The following is a 20,499-nucleotide window of genomic DNA, read 5'->3' on the forward strand; positions in this document are numbered from 1 at the left end:
AGTGGCCTCAGTGCCTACCAATTGCACTGTTTATTAGGGAGATAATGAAAGACCAGGATTAGAGTGACGCTTTTACAATGGCCTGCTCCGGGTTAAATGTGTTTCCTAAATTAGCTTGGAAGGAGGAATTTGCAAGTACCTTAAGAACATATTAATGGAAGGAAATTCAGCAACCAAACAAGGATGCTAATGGGCTTTTAGACAATAATCTTGTGTTTAATTGCAGCCGACTTTAACTGTGGGCAACTCTGAGAACTTAAACTGGTGTAAGCTTCATTGGGTTAGTGGGGGACCCCAGTTTTTATGAGCTTAATGGAAACTGGAACCCTGGGAATTGTGATTAAGGTCACTGGTGAATTCAAGTGTTCATTTGACCAAGTGCAAGTGAGACTTTTTTTGCTGTCACTGAGGAACCTCGAACCTACAGTTACCTTGCCTACCTTGGTCAAATTAACAGACCCATTGTCCAGCTTTCACCCCATCCCCTGTGATATAGACAAATTAATGAAAGTGTCCCCCACAGGGCTCAGCTCTGTCTGTTAGCCTGTGACCATTCGCATATGACATACCTAGGACAACAAGAAGCACCAACCAGAAGCTAAGTCCCACTGACTTAGCTCTGGGCACAGAGGGAAGGGCTAATTGCCTCTGGTACAGTCTCTCCAGCCATTTCACCCTGGACCAGACTTGCACATTTGTTTACAGAATGCATTCCGAAGTTACAATTCAAAGCATGATGCCATGCGTGGCAGAGTGTGTCAAAGAAACTAATAGCACCTTAGGTCCTATATTACGAATTTCTGTTTTTCCAAATAAGAATAACTTTACAATGGAAAACTATTTTCTACTTACTATGTTTTGTCATAAACAGACATGGCAAAGTAGGCCGAGGTCTTTAAACACACGCGGTTTCTAAATTCAGATTCAAGTGCAATGGTATACACTGAATTAGGGCAACTATATAACAAGGACACGAAAGACAATATCTTTTGAGTGCCTGCTGTGTACAAAAGAGTCTGCCGTTCTTAGTTATGGTCATTAAGATAACCTAAAAAACGGGGTTATTTAGCTCATAAGCTTGCCTAGGGAAGTGCAAGGCCCTGGGTTCGGTCCCCAGCTCAAAAAAAAAAGAAAAAAAAAAAAAAAAAAAAAAGATAACCTAAAAACAGAGTTTTTCACCCCATACTTCTTTAACAAAAGCCTGAGAATTATACAGATTTGAGTGCTGGTCAGGGTCACAGAGTCGATGCCTGGCTAGGGTCTGTGCATTTGTGTTCACAAAGCTCATAATTCCACACCGTTTTAGTTCAGATTTTTGTTTTCTGCCTTAGAGAAAGTACTAGTTCAGATTTTTGTTTTCTGCCTTAGAGAAAGTACTAAGTATTCCTTTTGTTCTACAAATCAAAAGCTCATGACACAGAAACCACTCACTGTGATTTAGTCATTCAGCGACTGAGAATCATGTTTACGTGTGCCCCGCTAACAATGTTGCTAGCAAGAACTACTTTACAGTGGGGGAGACACGTCATAGCATCCATGTGTTAGCACATATAAACTATGTGCTGGGGGCCATGACTAGGTCTTTGACTTTTGTCATTTTATTACTTCGTTTTCTGCTTACTCATATGCAGAATCAGTATGCTATTTTCCTGATAGTGTATTGTTCTGGAATCTGAACTAAAGCCCACTAGTCCAGTGAATTCTTTTTCTCAGTGCACTGTGAATCTTATTTGCTGATATTCTGTGACTTCTCAATCGCTAGTCATGAAGTGGCTTAGAGCCTCTGGTTTCAGTGCTCTCCCTGTCTACCCCACATAGTTTGGCTACTGGGGTTTAAAAAAAAAAAAGAATTAGGAAACGTCCGTTCTAACTTCATGCTTTGGGACAATTTGAAAAGCTCATGAATTATCTGTTTCTAGAAGTTCCAAACGAATTCATGCATGAAATTATCTGGGACTCTGTTGAGAAATATATATTTGACAACTTTCTCCATTTCTTTCTCGGTTTGGCTCTGTTTAAGATTTCTATCTTTGGTGGAGTCCGTTTGCAGCCGAGCGCTTTCTGTTTATAGGAAATGGTCTATTCTAGTCTCAGATCAATTAGCATATGTTTGAGCAAATGTTCTTTTGAGAACCAGCTATATTTTTCACATCCGTAAGTTAGTACACTAATGCATTCTTCCTTTCCATTAATAAAATGGTTTGTTTTATTCAAACAGCCAATTATTTTATGCATTTATCAATTTTTTTATTTCCCAGCATATTAATTTGCACTTCCAAATGCATTAACTGTCCTTATATTCTTAATTATATGTGTACTTATTAATTTTACCTTTTTTTGTTAAATTAATTTATGCCTTTATATCTATCAACTGTCTCATTCTGCTTCCCTTGGTCCTGTTTGACCTCTCTCTTTTATATTTGTATGTGGGATGCCCTACGTACCTGCCGTTTTGTTCTGTTTTGGGTAAGAAAATTCCTTATGATTCTGGGTATTCCTTGAAGCAAATCTGTGACCTCACACCACACAGCACCCACGAACCTTCCAGTCGCACTGTGCTGTAATGACTCCGTACCGTCCGTGTTGTTTTCTGTGGTCCACACCATTCAGTAGAAAATATTTTCTTCTAAATCCCAACAGTTGGAAGATTAGATTTCTCCATTCGTTCCATGCCTCAGAATATACTGCCTTGTTGTCGGAACTGTGGGCAATGGTGTGTGATTTACTTCTATTCTCCAGCATTTTGAATTTGTTTTGGGTATGACTTATGATTCTTATTTGCAAATAACCCGTGGACGTGGAAGAAAAAAGTTAGATTCTGCATGTACCTATAAAAAGCATTTGCATCTTGCACGTATGGGCTGAATTATTCAAATTCATCCATATTCAACTGTATTTCTTTGTGGTTTGTGTAGGATGAATGCTATTATGAGGTTTGGAACGAATAGCATGCTTGTAAGACTTTTTTGTGGCCTTGTTGCATCTAGACGGTTTTGTGACGGGGGCCCCTAGCGTTGGACTCCTCTGTGATGGTGTGATGTCTTCAAGGGTTCATGGGGGGAAGAATGAGCCTCCCTGATTGCACTGGAAGGAGGCTCTCTCCTCTACACTGCCCTCTACAGCTTCATTGTGACAGTGGTGGCTGTGATGGCTGGTCCTAAGTGTCAACTCATCAGAATGTAGGCTCACTTGAGGGAGGCGCTTCTGGATGTGTCTGTGAGAGCATCATTTTGGTCGTGTTAGCGAAGGCTTGAAGACCCACACCCTGCACAGGATGATGTTCCCTGTCCGAGGTCCTGAAATCCTGGGCTGGAATCCTGGGCTGGACTAGCAGACAGAGGAAGCTAAGTGCCTTGTGTGCTTGCTTCTCTGCTGAGGGAGAAGGACCAGCTCCCTCATGCTCTAGCTGTTAAGATTTCCGGAACCTGTAATTGTGAGCAAAACCAAACCATCCCCACCTTACTTTTCTTCTATCAGGTTATTTTATCACAGCTTCTGGAACACCAGCCGTAAGAGGGACACAGTCTGTTTGGGTGATTACAGAATTGTTCTACCCTTCTTCTACCCCCAGCCCCCTCACCATCCCAGACACACCCACTCTGTCTCTGCTCTGTGCCTCGGAACACTGGTAAAGATGTTCGGAATAATCGGGCCTTGTCATAGTTTGTTGATGGAGACCACCAGCAAGGTAAAACAGGAAACCAGAGAATTGGGGAACAGAGCTCTTAGTTCCCCTGACTCCTTCTCTGCTGGTCACCTCCAGGTTGCAACTCCTGGCCTCAGCCTTCGGGAGGTGCTGTGCTCTCTGGGTTTTGTTCCACTCCCACCTCAGTGGTCCCCTCTGCTCACCTCCCCAGGGTGTGTGTGACACCAGTTTCTGACAGTTTCCTTCTAGTTGTTCCTATTGGCTCAAGCCGTTCAGATGCCTTTGCTACTTTTGTCTTTGGCTTCTAGGGACAGACATTTACTAAGTATCTTTAGGTTTGATATTTACCTCTATTTTTGTCATCAGGGAATTGGGTTTATGTGTTTTCATATTAATAAACACGCTATTTAAAATGCCTATAAACCTCTACAAATGGGGCCCAAGGCATGGCTCGCTGACAAGAGCACCTTCAGTGCAAGCAGAAGGACCTGGGTTTGGATCCCAAAAAGTCAACTATATGCCTGTAACCCAGCACTGTGGAGAGCTGAGACAGGAGGATCCCCATGGAAAGCTGACTAGCAGCTTGGCTGTGCCATCAGTGAGCAACCCTACAGGGAGTATGGTAGAGAGGTTCAGGGCAGGGCTCCTGTCTCCCTCCTTTGGCTCCCATATGGGTGTGTCATGTCATGCACTGATCTCACTCTCTCACCTTCACACACACACACACACACACACACACACATCTCTCACACACACACCTTCACACACACACACACACACACTCTACACACTCACACACACACGTACACTCACACTCACACATTCACACACTCACACTCACACACACACTCACACATACACTCACACACACTCAAATACACTCACACACTCACACACAGACACACTCACACACACACACATACACCTGATTGTGTCTCTGCCGTGCACAAGGATCCCATGTACTTTTAGTTATGCTTTCTAGAAAATGCCGCTTGCCTAAAATGCCGTAAAACACCCTGGTTCACCTCTGATCTCTCATAGGAGCCTCTCAGATGTAATCCCAGTAAATGATTCTGTCGTCCTGCAAATCAGAGCTAACTACACCCTGCTCACAGCCATAGGGTCCTGTGTCACCTCAGACCTCCATGGGCAGATTCTCAAGTCTCTTCCCCATCCCTGTCTCTCAATTGTTTTTCCTTTCTATCAGACAGGAAATCTCATATATAATGTGACCTCTGGGATAGCAACACTGTATCTTCAAATCTGAGTAGGTCTCACTTTGTTAAGATTCACTTTTCTGTTTTATATATATAGTATATATACATATACATACATATATTATATGTATATACATATATACATATATTATGTGTATACATATATACATATATTATATAAGTATACATATATACATGTATACATATACATATACAATATATATATATTGACATAAAACTACCTTGAAGTAAAAAAGTTTTGTTAAGTTAAAAGGGAATGTACAAACACATGTGTCTGAATGAAACCGCCTGTTCATTAGTTATTGGATCAATGTCGTGGGGAAGCGTGTCCTCTATCAGGTGTCACACCACACTATCTGACTACAGTTCTGTGAGTTTCTAGGATCAAGCCAGTGTTCCCCGCACCTGTGGGTGGATGTATGAATTATTTAATCAGATAATTCCCAAGAGCAATCACTTGGGGCTTGATCCTATGGCCTTCGCACCCTAGCTTGGCTCCTACAGTTCCCCAACAACTCATAGGAACCAAGGTCTGCATGAGCAAGCAGTTCACAGGCACCTGTGATCTACAGGACAAAGCTGTGGCAGTTATGAAATGAGAAACCCTCCCAGCTCTGCAAAGTCAGAGGGCATCCTAAAGGCCAAAGCCATCCTGGACACAGGCACTTGGCTTTGCGTTCTGTCACCAAGATATCCTTTGATTATTTCATTTTCTCTTTCTTTCCTTTTCCCCCCACACCAATTTAACCAATTTCGCTTTCCTTTGAAAGCAACATAAGCAGCGTGGAACTGTTGTGAATGGGAAATGGTTGCACAGCATATTGTTTCCGTTGGCGTTGTCTGTATTTAAGACCACGCTCCCCAAACAGGAGGACATATACATTAGGGAATGGGTTTCATGGGCTGGCTCTTCTGACATGTGTCTAGGGTGTTTGTGAGTCGCTGGATGTCCAGCTCTTTCTATGAGACACAGGTCTAAAGATGCCTTTTCCTAGACAAAAGCAACAGAACTATTAGACCTTGGATCGGAGATGCATTCAAAGAGGATTCATGTGTCTAATGCTTGGTCCTCAGCTGATGGCCCTTCTGGGAGGCGGTGCATGAAGGAAGAGTGTTTGCCAGGAACAGGTTACTGCATCCCTGTTTTCTAAGGATATCACAAACTCTGACATAGCTGACTCTCTTGTCCATTGAGACAGGTTCTGCTGTGCCACCATGACATTCCCACTATCACATGCTTCCTTGTTACAGATGTGACAAGAGAGCAAAACCAATGCTGAAAACCAGGGCCTCCGAATCCACGAGACATCAAGGTTATTGTAAGAGTCTTACAGTGTTGAGAGAACTCGAGGGTTGTCCACGTTACCATGATCACATAGCAAAAAAAGGACAGGGCCAATGTCTAAGATCACCACAGTAAATATGTTGCTGAGTACAAACACTGGGAGGAAATTTTGCATGTGCTAGATAATGTTTACACTGGGTCATTACCCAAGTATGTGTTTCTAGCACACATACACATGTATGCCTACTTGGACACACCCTGTAGTCTGACTGTGTTCCTGCCCTTTCTACTTTCTACTGTGTGGTGTTTTGCAACCCATCTGTTTTAATCCCGTCCCCTTTCTTGGAGCCACTGCCTACCTGTGTTAGATATGTGCTTACCTTAAGTACTCCATTAAACATGCAAATCCTTGAGATCTTATCTGATAGATGAAATGGTGCACTAATGGGGACTCAGAGAGAACTAATGAGCTGCTGAGAGGAGGTGAGGCTGGCCAAAGTGAGATTTGCTCTTGACCTACTTCTAAAAATGTATGTGCTGTCTGATCTCTTCACCCAGAAAAAGAACTTAGCAAGTTCCCTTCTACCCAGAATGCCTGCCTTTCCACATAGCTACTGGGTTGTTAGTCTTCTTAATTAAGCAGACTTCGAGGGTTGGTTTGCAATTCAACTATCCAATATGACTGTGAATCTATGGGCAAACTCTCTGGAGTTCCAGTAAGTCAACACCAGAAATAAAGCTTTATCCAAGGGTTGCTTCTACTTGTTCTTAAAGAATTGATCTGGAAGCGTAACGTCTTTGATCAACATCTCCTTGTTTCTCTGCTCCAGTCCCTATGAGTCTATTTTTAACTCTTTATTGCTCTTTGTATGTAGGTCCTGGTGGTTCTGAATATGACACGTTTATTTGTTTCAAACAATCATGTGATTTAGGAAGGAACCATGGAGACCGTCTCTGCTATAATGGATCTCAGTTGGGCTTCAAGGGATCTTGTCCATTGCTTGAACGTCTACTGTGTACCTTGGCTGGCTGGGGTGGATGTCTACATGCACGGGTTTCCATTCTTAATACAGAGAAAAGCAAAGACCCATGGAACAGCCAGCATGGAAAAGATATTGGAAAGGTGGGTTATTGGCAGAGCCCCCTCAAAATGACATTGAAGTAAGGTCGAGTAGGAATTCTTACCTGGAGACACGGAAGAGTTGTGTATGGCAGGGGCAGTGTGTCTAGGGGATCTGACATGAGGGGAAGAGGGTGACATGGCCAGAGCAATGGCCAGCAAGCTTGGCTTCATCCCTGGAAAGATAAAGGGGAGCTATGCTGCCGCACACTGTGGGCCTTCTATAGAAACGACCCAAATCTGCTGTTACAGAAAAGAGGAGCCATAGACAACGTTTAAAGGGATGCAGTGTGGTGGATCTGGTAAGGTGCCTGCCTTCTAGGTGTGAGGATGTAACTTTGATCCTCAGAACCCACATGGGAAAAAAGGCTGAGACTGGTGGTATTGGGAAAGCAGAGAGAGGCAGAACCCTAGAGCTTTCTAGCCAGCTAGCCCAGGATCCTTGCAGCACTCCCATTAGTGAGAGACCCTTCCTCATGGAGCAAGTTACACTGGATGATTGACAGATGAGTTGGTCCTCTGATTTGGGCTGCCCAAGGCCATAGTCAGGCATATGCATTGCCCGTGATATAAACGATAAATGCCAGTGTGCTTCTGCTTGGGGACACAGGGAAGGGTGTTGCCAAGCTATTTGTGGCCTTGGAGTTGTCATCTCCATGGTGAAATGACAGGGTAGGCTCAAGCCAACCTGCTACCACCTCGAATATCCTGTGGTCCACTTTACAGGGTTGTTTGAAGGACTGAATGGCTCCCAGGAGTGTGTGTGTGTGTGACTACAACACAGCAGACACAGTCAAGCATTTAAAAAAAAAACTCAATCCTTTCCTACCACATGTAACGGCAGAGGTAAGAGGGTAGTGTGCCTGCCGAGTCTGTATGGGTGCAAGGGTGTCCCTACCATTCACCCCTTGACCTGTGTGGGTGTCATACCCACAGTGTTACAGACACAAGGTCTCTTGGCCTCTCTATGGGTGGGGGCAGGCTCTGTTTGCATATTTAAACTTCATTCAATCTTTTTTAAAAATCACATAACAAAAGTATAATTTAATATTTCCACCTCCATTAGTTTGGCAACTTGAAAGACTTGGTGGCTTTTGTCCTTAACTCATCCAGAATAAAGGCATTTTATAGTCTATCTCAGGAGGAGCTAACACTACTGTTTGTCATTGGCGAGAATGCAGAAAGGTCTCCTATATGTGTTAGCATCAGTGTAAGGGAGACTTCATTTCTGGCCGTGGCCCCTAAAGAGTAGCTGATAAAATAGGAAGGAATTCGGAAATAAAGCCTAGGAAGCTGTTTTATTAACGCACACACAGATGTATTGTGCATGGATATAAATCTTATGAGTGGATATCTCAGGTGTGTGTGTGTGTGTGTGTGTGTGTGTGTGTGTGTGTGAGAGAGAGAGAGAGAGAGAGAGAGAGAGAGAGAGAGAGAGAGAGAGAGAGAGGAGTTACAGGTGGCTATGAGCTGTATATGGTTGGAGCTGACAACTGAACTTACGTCCTCTGCAAAGTCAGGAAGCACTCCTAACCATTGAGCCATCTTTCCAGTGTCCCAGAGCTGATAATTTTGAGCGTTAACTCAGTCCTTCCAGGATTCCTGATAGCTTGACACATGGGCCATTTTATGACAATTGCCCATAGCATTTAGCAAGAGCTTAGATTCCCAGGTCTTGCCTAGGGTATTCTAAATTGAAAGCACAGCATACAGGGCCCTGAAAGCACTAAAGCATCCCAGGTGACCCTCAGGGAATTGTGTTCATGTGTTTATGTCTGGAAAGTCATCCCGGGTGGATGGAGGTTTTGCTCAGGCACACACACACACACACACACACACACACACACACACACACACACGTGCCTCTAAGTTCAAGGTGTTAGGAGCCTGCACTGTAGCTCAGTTCAGAACACTAATTTAACCCCAGCAGCCCAAACGGTGGGATTGGAGAACTGATTCTCACACAGCAGTCTCTGATTTCCACATGAGTATCATGGTGTGAGTACATAGGCATGCACATGTGTGCACATGCAAACACATACATGCCACAGAAACCACACACGCACACACACACACACACACACAAACACAACTAAATAATAAAAAATAAAGTCTTGAAACAAAAAGGCTATATACACACTACCTACCACACACAAATAAACATACACACACATGCCACATAATACACACATACACACAACTAAATAATGAAAAATAAGGTCTTGAAACAAAAAGGCCAACTCTGATTGCACACACACTACCTAACAAACACGCACACACACACACACACACACACACACACACACAGATAGCTAGATAGATGATAGATAGATAGATAGATAGATGATAGATAGATAGATAGATAGATGATAGATAGAGATTTTAATATAGTTGCTAAAAGCCAACTTATTTACATTTTCCTTCCTCTTTATCTAACGCTCAGAACTTGTCATTGTACATCAGCTCATGAGCTTTCAAGAGTTAGGCCCAAGCTGCTTTTCTTCCAAACTCAAAGGGTTTTTTTAAGGCATAATTGGCCGAGAAGGAGGGAGTCCACATGGTTGCCGAGAGTCATTGCCACCCACTGCTGCTTTCTTCTACCTCAGAACAGGTGTAGGAATCATGACTCATGCCTCTTGGTTACTCTTGACATTTCGCAACTGATTGTTTTAGAGGCCTAACCGTTTTGTGGGGGAAAAATTAGCTTGTCATTTTTGTCAGAAAGCTTTTAGGAAGATGTTTGACATTTAAAAAGTGTTTCTAGACGTCAATAATCTGGGAGTTTACATGTGTAGTCCTCTGGCTACTTGGGACACACATGTCCTGAAAGGAAATAATTTTCAACGAAGATGAGTCAAATGGATATATATATATATAATATATATATATATATATGTATATGAGTGTGTGTGTGTGTGTGTGTGTGTGTGTGTGTGTGTGTGTGTGTGTGTGTAGTAATGTGATGCCTGGATTCAAATTCGGGGCATGAGGGCTAGAGACCGAGTCCATCAGGGAGTAGCTTGAAAGACTGTCCTTAATTAGAAAAGTAAATCAGATCACTTGACTTTAAAAATGCCCACATGCCCAGGGAAGCGGCTCAGCAGTTAACAGCACTCCCTGCTTTTGCAGAGGACCCGAGTTCTTCCTGATGGCTCTCACCACCAGATCACTCACTCCAGCCCGGGAATCTGACGCTCCCCTCCGTCTGCCATGAGCAGCTATACTCACATGCACAAACCAGCACCATCATTCACAACAACGAAAGTGAACCCCAAAATGGGAATGAAAACCTCCCTTCTGTTGGCCAAGCGTTGTAATAACTAACTCACAATCGTGCTCAGTTACCCTGGGCCAGCGGAAGACGGCTGCACCCTCTGTCTTCCATTGGGTATTTGTTACTAAACCCAACCCTTCAGTGGCTCACACCCACGGCCGTACGATGACGCTGGCTAAACTCGCCATGTTACGGAATAAAATAAGTAGACAGGATTATGAGAGGAAGACTTGTAGACTTGTACATGAAGTAGATGTGGGGGGAGGGTTATAGGGATCTGGGTGGGACATGAGAGTAGTCAGTGGGCTGTTTGTGAAAGTTTAATTAATATCAAAAATAATCCTTGGGACTGTCAGAAGGTATAGAGAGATTACACATAGTTGGGTTCCTAACAAACCATTTAGAGAAATGCTCGCTTCCAAAAGCCTAGGCAGGTGCCGATGCATTGACTTAATAATGCTGCGTGTAGCCATTAAAGGCCACGTGTGTACATGGACAGAACTGGTGACAAGACATGTAGATGCTGGCAGAGTCCCAAAGCCAACAGCAGTGAGGACAGCAAAGTGCATCTCAGCTGCATTAATACTGTCGTTGGTACCTCGGCGAGTGGCCCTGTTAGTGCCAGCCTGTGTATACAATCACATTCCGTCTTTGGCATTCGTGGAGAGGGAAACCGAGTCGTGGAATGCCAAATAATATCCTTTACAGCAAGAGGGGAGCTGACCTCGATGCCCCTTGTTAGCCGCTAGGGGCAGCAGACTCCGTGCTCACCTCTTACTTGTTCCCGTCCTGCTCGGGACCCTGTGGGTTCACACAGCGGAGACTCACAGACCTACTGCAATCTCCATCTAAGCTCAACAAACCACTCTAACAGGCGAAAGAGGGAATGACCAAGGTCTGGTTGCTTTGTGAAATTCTATGTATACACGAGGCATTAGGAATATTAGGGAGAGAGCTGTCATGTTAATAGAGGTCCATCCAGCATTCGCTCCTGCTCTGAGTCTGTTTATCCACTTGACATTCAGCCACAAACCTGGCTTAATTGGAGGTGCTTGGTGGCATAGACAATGGGGATTTTTTTCAAAGGTCATTGAGTTCATGCCAAGCTGGTTGTCAACATGACTTACTTAGACAGCTGAAGTCAACTTCCCTAGCCTTGTCTTCACCCCTCGGTGTCTGGTTAATATCTGTTTTCACATATTCACGACCGAATTTGCAGTTGCAGATATGAGCGGGGACAAGGGTTGAGCACAGATAGGTGTCTGGAAACTTCTTTCTGACTGTAGCCTACGCTCTCTGAAGAACAAGGGTGACGGAATCAATCTTTAGAGTTGAAGAGAGATTAAATTAAGAAGAGTCTCCTCTGATTTCCCAGAGGTGCTGAATCAACGCACTCCCTTCCCAGGCTCTCGTGGTTTGTGTAGCTGCCGTTTGCACGCTGTTTCCAGTCCAGAGCGCTTTGCTATATGTTGGGGAGAGCTTGGCCAGCCAGAATCTAGGATTGATTTCTCTTTCTGCCAAGTGAGAAGTTTCTTTGCAAGAAAGTGATTGTTTTCCAGCCGTCGTACAGCCAGTAATTAGAGCTGCTGTGGCTGCATCGGCTCCTACTGGCTGGAAGGTGGTACGTAAGAGACCGTATGAACATGCTTTTTCTTAGGACCTTGGAGAATGTTCCAATACCTGAATGGAGGGAAAGAAGCAAAGAAAAACAATCATACTTATGGGTAACTTGCTATCAATAAATGAGCATATTGGAAGTATTGATTAAGACCACGCGGAGGAAACGGCTGCACTGGTGACTCGTTGGGAAGTATTCCGCATAGGCCAAAGTGTAGGTGCTCCTTCTATTTTTGTATCTGCACTTTGCATATTATCTTCAAAGAGGACTGAATCCGGGTTCTTCTGGAGGAGGAGCCAGTGCTCTTAACCACTGAGCCACCTTCCAGCACCTTCATTTTGCTTTTAAAGTATGGTAGTTGTACATATTTGTGGAGTTTAAAGTGATGTTTGGTTGCTGGTTCCCACACAACACTGCCTGGAACTTCAGTTCCAAGGTATCTGATGCTGTCTTACGTTCTCAGCGGCCACTGGCACTTCAGAATACACACAGATGTAACACACACACACATGTGCACACACACACAAACACACACACATGTGCACACACACACAAAATACACACACACACGCACACAAACACACACATGTGTGCACACATCCCCCCACGATTGTCATTTGCTACAGTGTGCTAATGCAGGTGACTGGAGGACACAGTGTTAAGTGACACAAACCAGGCACATTCCCTGACCACATCGCATGACAAAGACCTGTGCTTAGCCAGTGATGTCATCTGAGTGATTTGAATGGCTCAGGGAGCACATAGGATATATGATCTAAGTGGTTTGGTCCCATTTAATCCTAGGACTTCTGTTGCCATCTACTACAAAGCCTTTTTATTTTTTTTTTCTGCCCTGGATGCTTCTATCTGGGGCCTGAAATTAAAACCAGCAAAGTAGAGGGTAGAGTGGAAAGACAGAGATTAGAGATGACAGTGTCTCCATCTGTTGGTCTACTCCAGCCCCTTAATGTTCTTCTCTGTGGACTCTTAAATTACACAGAGCAAGGCTCACAATTTCGGTGTAAGCCAGATCATTGGGTTTTTCTGTTACTGGTAAATGGAGGGTTCTTTTTAATTCCCAGGTCTGCATCAGCCAAGGTGGGAGAGGCAGCAAGGGTGCAAGTGAGCTGCCTGATCTTATCTGTGCCCTTGCGTTGTACTGCCTGGCCGTTTATTAGCCATGAGACCTGGAGCCAGGTCCTTGGTAGGTCAGCGTGTTCCATTCCATTGTATGACACGAAGACTCTTTTGCTTGTTTCTGTAGAACACATGCTCTGTTTTTTAAAACTATGTTTTAATTAAGATAGAATTATACCACTTTCCCCATCCTCCCTCCAACCTCTTCCAATCCCCCCACGGTGATGTTGATAGCCTCTCTTTCTTTATTATTGTTACATACATACAAACATACATACAAACATATATACACATACATACATATATGTATATATAGACATATAGACCCTCCAAATGCATTTTTGTTATTGTGTGTAAATGGAACACAGTTTTTGAAGCTTTTCTTCCACCATGTTGAATGTGGTAGAAACCAGTGATTCCAGGAAAGATTCCTGAGGAACAGCACAGTGGAACGCATCCATGTCTGTCACCAGGGAGAAGTATGGTGCCAACTATACTTCAGGATCAAGGGTGGAGAAGAGAAACAAATAGAAACAAGAGAGACCACAGGTGTGGACCCAGCTCTGTGCTGTCCCGGAAATACAGGGCTGGGATAGCATCGATACCCTGTCTCATTTCTTTTCAATTTACAGGAAATCTAATATTTATTTGTAAATGCAACCAGGAAGTTTAAAAGTTTCCAAACTGAGTCCTCCAAAAGATGCATGTGAGCTTCCGGTAAGAGGAAGGAGGAAACTCTTGTTGACGCTTTCTCAGCCAACAATGTCCTGGTGTGTGTTTTGAGAAATGACACCTATATGGTCCCCAAGCAACGCAAAGATCACACATGGTCTCCATTGAGCTGAGGGCCGAACCAATCCATGCCTTAAACTATTGTCCTCTGAGATGGTGAAGCATGTTCCTGAGATGGACAATTACTAGTTCACTAGTGAAGGACGTATTGTGAGTCCACTCCTCCACACACTTCTAAAATCACAGACGCTCTGTCTTTCAATTGAAATTGCTCAGGAAAGAAGGATTTAGATATGTGGAGTTAGGTACTTCCCCCTGTCCTGTTTCCTCTTCCCCCTCTTGCCTTCTCTCTCCTTCTTTCTGTTCCTTCCCCTCCCCTTCCCTCTCCTTCCCTTTCCCATTTTCCCCTTCTCCCGGCCTCCTCTCTTTCTCTTTCTTCTTTGTTGACTCTTGGTGACTTCCCAGTAGAAGGCTTTAGAACTGTGGATTGGCTTCTCAATGAACATTTGCTGAATGAGGGAACAGACAACTGTTCTGTAGACAAAGTCACTGGAGTCCTCCTCTACAAAGGCCAGGTAATTAAGAAGGGCAGCTTAAAATACAAACATCAGCACCTGTGGAGCAGAGTGCATTCAGTAAGGTCTTGCTTTCGTCTTGAAGTTCTGGGTCAAAATTCTGCTCACTCAGTAATCTAGACACTGAGTGGTTTTGATCAAGTCACCAAAAAATCCCGGCCTCAGTCAGCAAAGTATAAAGTGTGGCTGTTGTAACTTGTGTCAGGCTTAAAAGACTGGAGTTATGGAAGCCCAGGAAATTAACGCGTGAACACACACACACACACACACACACACACACACACACACACACACACACGAGCACACCTAGGACACGCTGACCTTACAAGCTGGCATCGCATATCTAGAGCTTTTCCGTACATAATTTGCATTCAACACTAGTTAAAAATAATATTTCAATTTTAAAAGATGTATTTATATTTGCATGTACACATATGTGTATGTCTGCGTGAAGATCCGTGCATGTATGGGTGTGCAGTGACCTGAGAGCAGAGAAGGACGTCGGATCCCCTGGGACTGGAGCTATAGGTCATTGTGAGCTACCCAAAGTGGGTGCTGGCAACCAAAGTCAGCTCCACTTCAAGAGCGGCAAGGGCTCTTAACTGCCGAGCCATTTCTCCAGCTCCATATTTTACTTCTTAAAAAGAACCGAGCAGGTGTCAGAATAAGGAGTGTGCTTAAAGTCTAAGCATTTGATGAGAAACGCTCTTTCATTTTATGAACCGAGGCATGTTTCTAAACGACCATATGCATTTCTGTGTGGGTAGCACACAGATTTTTAAGGGGCCTAAACAGAAAAAAAAAAAAAAAGCAGGCAAGGATTTTGTATTTCGCATCTGATGGATTACTAAAGTAAGTTTTCTGAGGGATCAGGACGCCCTCGCCTCTCACTGGGAGATAATCTTCATTTGCTTATAAACAGTTTTTAACTTCAGCGAACATGAGTGCACATTATCTAAAGGAAATTCTCATCACAGTTCATATTCCTTCTCTATAACCTGTTTCCCCCTAAAGATTATAGCTTGTCTTCTGTGTAATCATACCTCCGTAACATCACCTCTTATGACTGCAAAATGCTCCCCTGTGTAGATTAACTATAATTTACTTTTTTAAGATGTACCTGTCGTTGAGAACCTAGGTACCAAAGTTTAACAATTAAAAAAAAAAGAACAGGGCTGTGAAGTCAGAGAACGCGTTCTTCCAATCCCAGACTATCTGGGAACCTGACATACATTCTTACCCCTTTAAATGTGGGCTTCCCTCTGGTTCATACAGAAGGCTGGGGTTTGATCACTTTTACACCATAGACACGTTTGTTTTTGTTTTTGTTTTTGTTTTTGTTATTAAGAGAGGAAAAGTGTTTTTAAAACTTGGGTACATTTGTTAGTACAGAGAGTGGCCCTCACGGCGGCTGTTCCTTATTGTTTAAAGTTGTCGTAGATATCATTACAGTAGCTCAAACTGTGTCCGACACAGACAGCATGTGTGGGAGTGAAATGCTTCCCCACGGCCGGAATAATGGCCAGTGTGGTCAAGCGCCTGCCATTTTGAAGTTCTGGAGACAGCCATCCAGGGAGAATCCTCCTTCAGTGGTCTAGATTCTTCTAACCCCCATGCTCTCCTGTTTCCCCAAGTGAGGCACCTTGGCAGCATGCCCTGACTCCTAAGCCTGCCTGTTTCCATACCATCTCACTCTCTTCAGAGATTACCCAGTCTGCAGCACACGTCACACTGATCTTTGCATCAAACTCTCTCCGTGGAAATGTCTGGTACAGCTCGTGTGTCTCTCCCAGTGTTCTGACACCTGTACTTCTCTCACGCGGGGGCCAGTCTGTATCCACTCCTGAGGAAAGTGACCTCAGTACCACCCCCTGATCTATTGGCCATGCCTAAAATTATATACTTCTCACGCTGTGTTTTGTGGACTCTTGTCCAGGTTTTATTTTATCATATGATTCACACATTCTTCCCTTAAGATGTGATTATAAACTACCCATTGTGTGGGTAATGTGTGGTGGGGTTGGGACATATTTGCATGTGGGGAGCAGAGATCTCCTCTCTGGAGTTCTCCTTCTCCTTCCATTTTAACATAGGTCTTGGGGATTGAACTCCAGTCAGGTCTGGGCAACAAGTGTTCCATCTCATTGGCCCTGTATACTTGAGGTCAACCCATTTCAGAGCCATGCATTTATCTGATAAAGAAACTTTATATCACTTATGCAAACGAATGGAAGATATTTGCTAGCACGTGTTATTTGTGTCACACTTGGAGCCATGTGTGCGATCTTTATCTTAAACTCTGAGCTTCTCTGCTGTCCTTCATTGATGAGTTGGCCAAGAGGGAAAAGAGAGCTGGGATCACTGAGAGAATTTGCTCAAAGACCCAGGAAATCCTTCCCATTGAGCCAAGGACAACATTCCCTGCAAGATTCAGGTTATAATATCACCTCTTGAAAGTACCGTTAGATTGCAGACGTTCATGGTGATGAAATAACCAGTAAAGCATTCTCAATATGTGGTTGATCTTAGGAAAAGAAGGCAAATCAATACCGGTCTGAAATATAATATGTTAATAAAGATTAATGACCAGTGTGCACTCTGTTGCCTAGAATCTTTTTCTGTTTTAACTGGATGAGTGCTCTTTTCCTTAGAGAGACAAACAAATGAATTGGAAGAAAAAATTCCCCCAAGAGAGAGTACCCAGAATTCTCCTTAGACTTTACCTCTGCATTGTCCTATTTGTAATGGTCTTGCATGCAAAGCAGCTTTCTTATGTGTTTTCTGTGAATTGCTCTTTAAAGTGTTTAGACGAACAGGTGTCCAAGTTTTCTTTAATTGTCAACTTAATATAGCCCAGAGTTATTTGGGAGGATGGTGCAACTGAAGGATTGCCTAGATCAGGTTAGCCTGTAGGTATGTCTGTGGGGAGAGGGTTGTCTTAGTTATTAGTTGATATAGGAGGGCTTTGCCCACTGTGGGCAACACCATTCCCTAGGCGGGTGGTTGCTATATTTAAATAAAAGAGAGCTGAGTGATTGTAAGTCAGAGGTGAGAAAGAAGCATCCCCCATGATCCCTGCTGACTCCCCATGCCTATCAAGTGAGATCTGCAGTAGAGGTTATGCTATGTGGAGAGCAAGCAAGCTGCCTTTGTGTTCCTACCAGTCTTTCTTCCCTCTGTGATGGACTGAGACCTGGAGGCTGCAACGAGCCCTTTCTTTCCCTAAGTTGCTTTTGGTAGAAGTAATTTATCACAGCCACGGCAATGAAGCTAGAACAGGATCCCATGAATATTTCCTGGAAGACCTCTAAAAGGACATTCTTCATGCTGATCGGTAATAGATTACCTTGTGCAGAGAATGGTTTTTCAATTCTAAACATAGTCTTTGAAAATTAAGCTGAATTTGGTTAGGCAGAGAGGAATTGAAAGTTTCAGGAAATCAATGTGTAATGAGTCAAACATGGTGATTCTCCTGGTTCATAATCCCAATGCTTGGGAGACTGAAGCAGGAAGATCTTAAGTTCAAGGCCAGCATGAACTACATAGGGAGATCCTGTCTCAAAAACCATCAAACAGCAAACCAACCAACCAACCATCACCACCAACAATGAAAAACCAAAGTCAAATGAGTCCGGATCCTCGAGTTAATGAAATAAAGAATGAGTTGGGGGGTTGAAGAGTGGAAAGTTCTGTCCCAGAGGCTCCCTAGGGGGCTGCTGAAGCTAGTCATGATGGCACACTGGGCCACATCCAACATGGACGTTCTAACCAATTGTTCTAAGGCCAGATTGTCTTCCCTGTTGTGGTAAAATACCCAGCAAAGCAATTTAAGGGAGAGATGCTGGGTCTGATGCACAGTTTCCAGTTACAGACCACCGCGGCAGGGAAGTGGCAAGGGATGGGGAACCAGTAGTCACATCACGACTGCAATTAAGAACAGAACAGTCAGTCTGTTCATGCACACCAGTTTAACTTGTGCTCTCTCTTGCAACACGCGCTAAACACAGGGAAATGATGCTACCCAAATTCAGCTTGTGTGTTCCAACTTCACTTCATCAAAATAAGAAAATATCTCACAGGGATACCCGGAGCCAGCGTGATCTAGGCAGTCCCTCACTGATACTTCCCAAGGGATTCTATACTGTGTCAAGTTTACAAATAAAAGTAACCTTCACAGATATGACACTGGGACTTTCCACACCATCTATTTATTTATCGAGGATTAGTGTAAGAGAAGATCCCACATGCTGTCAGAAGTAGGAGCTATTCACAACAATTTTTACAGGAAAGATGTCAGAAATGTTGCCTACCTCTCTGGCTTGTTTCTTCACTTAGACCTTGTAAAGAGGGGCAGGGTGATTAGAGCCACAGTGCAGTGAGAGGAATGATGGTCAAGTCCTTGCCTCTTCCCCACTGTGGTGCTTTGAATAAGAATAGCCACCATGGCCACGGTCTTTGAATGCTTGACCATAGGGTGTAACACTATTAGGAGGTGTGGCCATAATGGTGGAGGTGTGGTCTTGTTAGAGGAAGTTTGTCATTGTGGACTTTTGAGGTCGTAAGTACTCAAGTTATGCCCAGTGCGAAACAAATTCAATCTCCTCCTGGCTGCCTTTGGATGAAAATACAGAACTCTCAACTCCTTCTCCAGCACCATATCTGCCCTCGATGATAACGGACTGAACCTCTGAAACAATAAGCCAGCCCCAATTAAATGTTTTCCTTTATAAGAGTTGCCTTGGTCATGGTGTCTGCTTACAGCAATGGAAACCTTACCTATGATGCCAATACTTAGTGAGTGTTGCTTTAAGAAGAGCTGTGAAGCTCTGGAATGGTTTGGGCTTCCTCACAGCTGGGAGGCAGGGCAGTGTGGTGTAGTAGGTTGTTTCTGTCTGTCTCTTCTCTCCGCACCCAGTTACATCTGATTATCTAAGAAGCCGGGGTTGACTGCCTCCTTAATAAGAAAGGAGGAGGAGGCAAATGCTTGTGAGTCTATTTTAAAGGGACAAGAAGCAAGAGAGAAGTCAGGTTGAGAATATGATTTTGTCAGTTCCTGTTCAACACTTGGTTATATGTGCATGAGTGGGTTTAGTCCCCACGTGGGCCGGACGAATGTTTTGACTCTACTAAGATAAAGAAACTGTGGGTTGGCGGTATTAAGTGACTTTTCTCAGCACGGTTGATGGGAATGGAGCCACGGTCTGAACCGAGATGGGAAATGACCACAGCTGTGTTCTTCCCGTGCATGAGTGTGTAGCACATAGCGGCTGCGGAAGGGCTTCGGCTAAAATGTGGATATGAATACCAGCCAGAGAGCCATGACATTTCTCTCTACAATCAGTGATTAATCACATAGCTAAGGGGCTCTCTGAGCAGGCTGAGATGGCTTCAGAGACGAGGTGGTGACATGTGGCTAGCTACCCTTATTTATGCAAAGAGCTGTCTTTGGGATTGTCGTGATGTTCAAAACACGGGGTGTAGGACTAAAGAGTGGGCCTCATCTCGGCTGGCAGCTTGCGTTAGAGGAGCTTTACTGGGTATCGCTGTTGAGCAGACGCTATTTACAGAATTTAATATGCTGTGTACTGAGCATATTAGCTTTATTTTAGGAAGTGCGAACAAAGCTGTAAGCCCAAAGACAAGGGCTGATACCAGAGTCAGGCAGATCTGCACAAATGAGCTGACAGGCCAGGAAGGACAGAGCCTTTTTGTCTGGCTTCTGAATTTTGCCTTCTTGTCAAATTCCTGCTGCTGTGGCTCGAGATATCACCTACGAGGCAGAACGCAGAGAGAAATGAACATAGAGATATTCTTTTGATAGCCCGGATCCCATAAGACGTGAGAAACCATTCACATTTCCCCACCAGCGATGCT

Source organism: Rattus rattus, chromosome 5 (assembly GCF_011064425.1).
Source record: "Rattus rattus isolate New Zealand chromosome 5, Rrattus_CSIRO_v1, whole genome shotgun sequence".
Lineage (NCBI taxonomy): Eukaryota > Metazoa > Chordata > Mammalia > Rodentia > Muridae > Rattus > Rattus rattus.